Source organism: Paramormyrops kingsleyae, chromosome 25, assembly GCF_048594095.1.
Source record: "Paramormyrops kingsleyae isolate MSU_618 chromosome 25, PKINGS_0.4, whole genome shotgun sequence".
NCBI lineage: Eukaryota > Metazoa > Chordata > Actinopteri > Osteoglossiformes > Mormyridae > Paramormyrops > Paramormyrops kingsleyae.
Window position 1 is genome coordinate 7,602,448 of NC_132821.1, and position 6,997 is coordinate 7,609,444.

At 50.0% G+C, this 6,997-nt stretch overlaps 1 long non-coding RNA gene across 1 annotated transcript; it reads left to right on the forward strand.

Moving 5' to 3' along the window:
• Positions 1-531: 531 nt before the first annotated feature.
• LOC140583103 (uncharacterized) lies at positions 532-1,153 on the forward strand. Its single transcript, XR_011985894.1, has 3 exons — positions 532-584; positions 895-951; positions 1,038-1,153. It is a non-coding gene; the product is annotated as an uncharacterized lncRNA (long non-coding RNA).
• Positions 1,154-6,997: the final 5,844 nt, after the last annotated feature.

Here is a 6,997-nt window from a genome sequence, read left to right on the forward strand (position 1 = left end):
TTTTATCGTTTTGGAAGCCATTAAGAAAAAAAATGCTCTTCTTGTTTTATCCTGTTCATTTTGTGTTTAAATGCTAAAAAAAACATATTTAGGTATAATTAATTGGTTTTCCATTATTTCTTATGGGAAAGATTCGATCAGAACTCGAACTTTTTAGGATTCGATCCGGAGTCCGGAACGGATTAAGTTCGAGAACCGAGGTACCACTGTACTTTATTATAAATATTATTGTGTGTGTGTGTGTGTGTGCGTGCTTGTGCCCACACCTGTGTGCTAGCCTGGCGCCGCTGAGTCACGTGACAGCCTGGAGCGGCATTTGAGAGCAGCAGCGCGAACACAGACAGCCGCAGTGCATTCGGGAGAGAGACTGAAACTGAAGTATTGATCTCATTAAACTGGTATCGATCAATATCAATACCAACATTATTATCGATATTATCGATACTTGGATCGATCCGCCCACCACTACTCATCAGTGGTTGAGAAACCTGGTTTTAAAACATATTTTGTTCCCTGTTAAATCAGCTTTATAAAGACAAGAAAAAAAGAAGAGTCTATTCCATCGCGTACGCTTGGTTGGAAAGGTAGGTTGAAAATCATTTCTTTCTTAAATAGTTTCAGATTTGATTATTTATTGTTACAAACTTTTTATCGCACTTTAACCATTTTAACATCTATGGCTATGCTAACGTTACCATGCTCGATCTTTTGTGTGATGTGTTTGTATGTTACTATTAATTGGAGTTGTATTACTATGGCGTAAGATCGCTCTCAAAATACATGCGGATACTGAAAATGATCACAATTGTGCTTTTCAATTTTTAATATAATACAAGATAGTAATTGTGATCACTTAGGGTTTTAGAGTAATTCTTTACTGTCTTGTTCTTACAGATGTACCTTCGAGAACTTCGTTACCCAAAGGGCAACTTATACCAAGTCAATGCACACGTAAGTTGAAAACAAATCTACATCTACATCTGTCTTGATGTATGTCTAAATATTTAATGCTGTATTCTCTATTGTTGACCTTACAGCAACAGAGAGGATCCTTCTGCAAATGTTGGGGGAGTTGCAGAGCCAGGTCCAACACCTGACAGAGATTGTTACCCAAAGACCTCCCTTTTTGGATAACAGTCCCGCAGACACACCATTAACGGCAAGTGCACTGTACAAAATTGCTTTATGATCTATTTTAATTAAATTATTTCAGATTGATTTTGTAAATGTTTATTTTTTTCCTAGTCTAAATAATAAAGTTTCAAGGTGTATTTAAGTTTGTATTTCATACCAATTATATTTCTAAGTGAATTACTATTAACTCAATTATAGAGATTTTTGAAATACTTTTTACAGGTCTTTCTATAAGAATCTATTATTTTTTCAGTGTGCAGAGGATGGTGGACTTCCACTGCAAGACATTGAGGAGCTGAAGAACATCGAAATGCAGTTGCGAAATGTTGACTTTATGAACAAACCGGTATGATTATGGTTTTAGAAAAACTACCTTATACATAGCTAATACATGGATACTAAGAAATATGATATATACTTATATTATATATATATTTCTGTCTCTATATGTTCTGTCTCTTATTTCAAGAATAGCTGACTTTGAGTGGAAGAATGTAACATCCAAATTCAAAGAAGAGGATAGAAGTAATCCATCAAACTATAAAGTTGATGCTGCCATGTCCCACTCTCGACAGTGTGGAGAAGCAATAAAAAAGGCCAACAGAATGTTGGGTTATATCTCTAGGTGTGTGGAGTTTAAGTCAAGGAAAGTGATGTTACATTTGTATAATTCCTTGGTAAGACCCCACCTAGAATATTGTGTGCAGGTTTGGTCACCATACCTTAAGAAGGACATTGCTGCCTTACAAAAGGTGCAACAGAGAGCTACGAGAATGATTCCTGGTCTTAGAGGAATGTCTTATGAGGAGAGGTTAGCTGAGCTGAATCTGTTTAGCCTTGAGCAAAGGAGACTAAGGGGGGACATGATCCAGGTCTAACGTGTCTGGATGCTGTTCAGTCAAATGGCTATTTCAATATTAGTCTAAATACTAGAACTCGTGGCCATAAGTGGAAATTAGCGGGGGAACATTTTAAAACAAATTTGAGGAAGCACTTCTTTACATAGCGTGTAGTTAGAGTATGGAATAGTCTTCCTGCTACTGTAGCGGAAGCTAAAACCCTGGGTTCCTTTAAATCAGAGCTAGATAAGATTTTAACAACTCAGAGCTATTAGTTAAGTTCTCCCCAAACGAGCTTGATGGGCCGAACGGCCTCCTCTCGTTTGTATATTTCTTATGTTCTTATGTTCTTAATGCAGCAGTAAACGTTCCACTGAGAATTAATATTTACGGCAGTAAACTGACTGACATCTCATACAGCCATATTGCAAACAAACACACACATAACGAGTATACAACATGAAACGGTTTGGGGGAGGGGGAAACATTTCCACATGTAGGGGGTTGTAGGCATTTATTCATTTACAGAAAATTCTGTAGAGCCAGTGTAGGAACCTGAGGTCAGTTTAACACAGATCACTGTCCATGGTGCTGAAATCTCTACTTGATGGGCTGGTGCTGAACGAATAGGACGGCTGGCCAACGTATCTCACTGTGTGATTCCATAGACTGATACCTTCTAATTAGAGGTGGGCGATAAATCGATTTTATCGATTAATTCGAATTTACAGTTAAGGACGATTTGTTTTACACGCGAGCTCCAAAACGGAATGCGACGCACCGTTCTTCACGGGTACACACTACTTCGTACTGTCACGCTCGGAGACGGAGGCAAGCAGGGAAGCAGGAGCGCAAGCCAGACAAGCTGAGGGAAACGAGCAACAGGTGAGGTCCATCAGGGAAGAACACGAGGTAATGAGGGGGGCGTGGCACACATCGGGATCGTACGGAGCAGGGTGTGACAGAACCCCCCCCCAAAGGCGCGCACACCGAACAAGAACAGGGACGAGAAGAAGGACAAGACACGACACAGAACAGGGAAGGCAGACAGGCAAACAAGGAAGGGAGACACAGGGTGACCAGAGAACGGAGGAACAACAGGGCGAGGAGTGAACAGAGGAGACAGAGAGGGACGAGGAGCAGAGACAGGCGGGACAAACGGAAAGGGAGGAGGAACAAGGGGAGCACGAGGGAGCCCAGGCGGGCGACGGGCAGCGGCCGGAGGGGCCGCAGGGGAGAGGGAGGAGGGAGCAGGAGGGGACCACCCAGGGGCCAAGGGAACGGGACGAGGGAGTGACGGAGGGGACACGGAGGGAGCAGGAGGGAACACCAGTGAAGGCAGGCAGGAGGGGGAAGCCGCGGCAGGCGGAGGCGCAGCCGAAGCCGGCGAAGGCGCCGTCCGACGCCAAGCCGGAGCAGGGGGGCCCTGGGGGGGAGCCACAACCAGGGGCCGAACGGGCGAGCCAGGGGGCAGGGCGGGCGGGACCCGGGCCCGATGCCTATGTCCCCGTCCCTTACGGGACACCGAAAGGCGGGGTCCTGGGGGGTGTCGGCCTTGTCGGGGTAAGGGCGAGGGAGTCAGGAGGGAGGCAATAGGCGGGGCAGCCGGAGCCGCGGGCGTGGCCGCAGGCGGGGCAGCCAGAGCCGCGGGCAGGACTGGAGAGGCGGCCTCAGGCAGGGCCGCGGGCAGGACGGGAGAGGCGGCCTCAGGCAGGGCCGCGGGCAGGACGGGAGAGGCGGCCTCAGGCAGGGCCGCGGGCAGGACGGGAGAGGCGGCCTCGGACGGGGCCACGGGCGTGTGGCCAGCAGGAGGCGCCTCGGCGGGCACCACAGGAAGAGCAGAGGCTGCTGCAGGCGTGCGACCAGCAGGGGCCGCCTGGGCAGGCGCCTCAGGCGTCCGGTCAGCAGGGGGCGCCTCCAGCACGCGACCAGCAGGGAGCGCCACAGCGGGCGCCGCCATCACACGGCCAGCAGGGGGCGCAACCGCAGCCACCTCAGGCAGTTCAGGCGCCGGCAGGACAGGCAAGACAGGCAGTTCAGGTGCCGGCAGGACAGGCAAGACAGGCAGTTCCAGTGCCGGCAGGACGGGCACCGCCGTCACGTGGTCAGCAGGGGGCGCCTCGGCGGGCGCCGCCACCACGCGGCCAGCAGGGGGCGCCGCAGCGGGCGCAGCCACCACGCGGCCAGCAGGGGGCGCCGCAGCGGGCGCAGCCTCCACGCGGCCAGCAGGGGGCGCCGCCATCACGCGGCCAGCAGGGGGCGCATCCGCAGCTAGTGCAGCCGGCCGAACGGGGCCAGCCACAGGGACTGCAGGCAAGTCAGGCAGGACAGGCGGGTCAGGCAGGACAGGCAGGTCAGGCAGGACAGGCGGGTCAGGCTGGACAGGCGGGTCAGGCTGGACAGGCGGGTCAGGCTGGACAGGCTGGACCGGCGGTGCCGCTAGCAAAGCGGCGGAAGCTGCAGCAGGCGATGCCGCGGGCAGAGCGGCGGCAGCTGCAGCAGGGAGGACAGGCAGGACGGGCAGGTCGGGCGGTGCTGCTGGCATCGCGGCAGCTGCAGCAGGCGGTGCTGCAGGCAGATCGGCGGCAGCAGGAGCAGGCGGTGCCGCGGGCAGTTCGGCGGCAGCAGCAGCAGGAGCAGGCGGTGCCGCGGGCAGATCGGCGGCAGCAGCAGCAGCAGCAGGCGGTGCCGCGGGTAGAGCGGCGACAGCGGCAGCAGCCAGCGCAGCCGCGGGCAGATCGGCGGCGGCAGCAGCAGGCAGCGCCGCCGCGGGCAGATCCGGAACATGCAGGTCCGGAGCAGGCAGGAGGGGCGCCGAGCGCATTGGCGCTGTCCCTTTCTGGGCTTTAGAGACCCGTGGAATAGAGTCTCTCACGGCGCGTATCCCACCGAGACCCAGGCGCTCCGGCCGATAGAAATAAGCCTCCAAAGGAGGCGGCTTCTCCGGGCGGAGGTTCACCAGGCGGGCAGCGGTGGTGTCGTCCCAGGCAGGGAGAAGAGAGCAGGCGCCTAGGAAGAGCGTCGGGGCGGTTTCTTCCTGCTTTTCCTCCCCTCGCTCGGTGAGCCGGCGCTGTAGCCGACGGAGGCATTTCCGGGCTTTGGTCAGCGGGTAGTCCTGCTCCGGCGGGCGCTCCTTCTGGAGCAGGTCCCGGCCCCGGTTAGCCAGCTCCAGGGCTACCGGGTCCTCCTGGACCTCAGGCTGGGATTGCCAGTACACGAAGGTTTGCAGCAGTCCGAGCCGGTGGTGCTCGGACTGCTGCTTCGTGCTTTCGCAGAGATCAGTCATTCTGTCACGCTCGGAGGCAAGCAGGGAAGCAGGAGCGCAAGCCAGGACGTCAGGTAAACAGGATTTATTCAGGGAGGGACGGGCACGGACATCAACGTGACACTACAACAATGACTGATCTGGGGATGACTGACTCTGACAAGGACTAAATACACTAGACAAGCTGAGGGAAACGAGCAACAGGTGAGGTCCATCAGGGAAGAACACGAGGTAATGAGGGGGGCGTGGCACACATCGGGATCGTACGGAGCAGGGTGTGACACGTACAGTGTGCTTCTATATAAGGAAAAAAATCCACATTTTGCTAGAATTATGCTTTTAATTGCATTTTGTCTACGTGAAACATCAGCAAACATACAGGAGTTAAACATTATCTGTATTATAATGGTAGAGAAAAGTTGGGCTTTGGCTTTCCTGAGAGAAGTATGGCCTTGCCAGGATAGATGTCCTGTATGATTTGCCTTTTCTTTCATACAAATACAGACATGTTTGTATTCATCTTACTGGAGACCATCCATTCATTTCTGTGGTCAAAACATCTCTTTTAGATTTTTGATTGCAGTCACAGATTTTTTTTTAAATTAAGTTTCCCTTTGGGGGACCGAAAAAGCTGGTCTCCACATCGTCAGAATTGCAGGTTTTATTGCATTTAAAATATACATAATGCGCGCGCACACACACACACACACAAGTTGGTCTTCCTATCTAAATGGGGACCGTCCATTCACTTCTATGGGAAAAACCCTAATCTCAATCACGACACCCTAACCGCTACCCATCCCTAACCTTAACCATAAGTAACCAACCCAAATACAAGACTTTTGGCATTTTTACTTTTTTGAATGCATTCACAGATTTTTATAAAACTGAGGTTATCCAAATGGGGACCTCAAAAGATGTCCCCAAAAGTAGGGAAATTTCAGTTTTTACTACACTTTGGGGACAATTTGGTCCTCAAATGTGATATATGCAAACCCCCCCGCCCTCCACACACACACACACACACACACACAGGTTTGTAAGTATATCTTTGTGGGGACTCTCCATTCATTTCTATGGGGAAAACTCTAATTGCAGCATGATGACCTTAACCACTACCCAGTCCTAACATTAACCATAAGTATGACTTTTGGCATTTTACCTTTTTGATTGCATTCACAGATCTTTGAGGGGACCTGAAAAATGGTCCCCACAAAGTAATATAAACATCACCCCCCACACACACATACACATTCTGCTCTTTTCACCAGCCTCTTATCAAGTTTGGTGCTCCGAGTGTCAAAATGGTGCACAGTTTTGCACGTCCTTAATATGGTGTTGCAGCCATATTACACAATTCAGCAGTGAAATGTATATGTACATATGTAAATAACAGGTAAACATGAAAATGATACCTAATAATTTATTTCAGAGTATTTGTTAATATAAGCTTCATTAATTTTGATAGGAAAACTGAATGATGAATTGTCTATGTCAATCTTTAATTCCAAGGAAGGGCTGTGTAAATGAGATATACGTCACGGCTGAGGGAGGGCATATTTCAGTTCAGGTGGGTAAAATTTGGAACGGGTCAATGTAATTAAGCACAATATTTTTTTTCCAATTTTATCTTCTTTTGCTTGAGTGTTTTGGAATGTTTCCCTTCGTTTCAAGACCAACAGAATTTGCCTAGTTCTTGCATTTGTTGATTTTGTTTGGAAAAATAAAGTACAAAAGTTTAGTACAAATCATGTTTGGG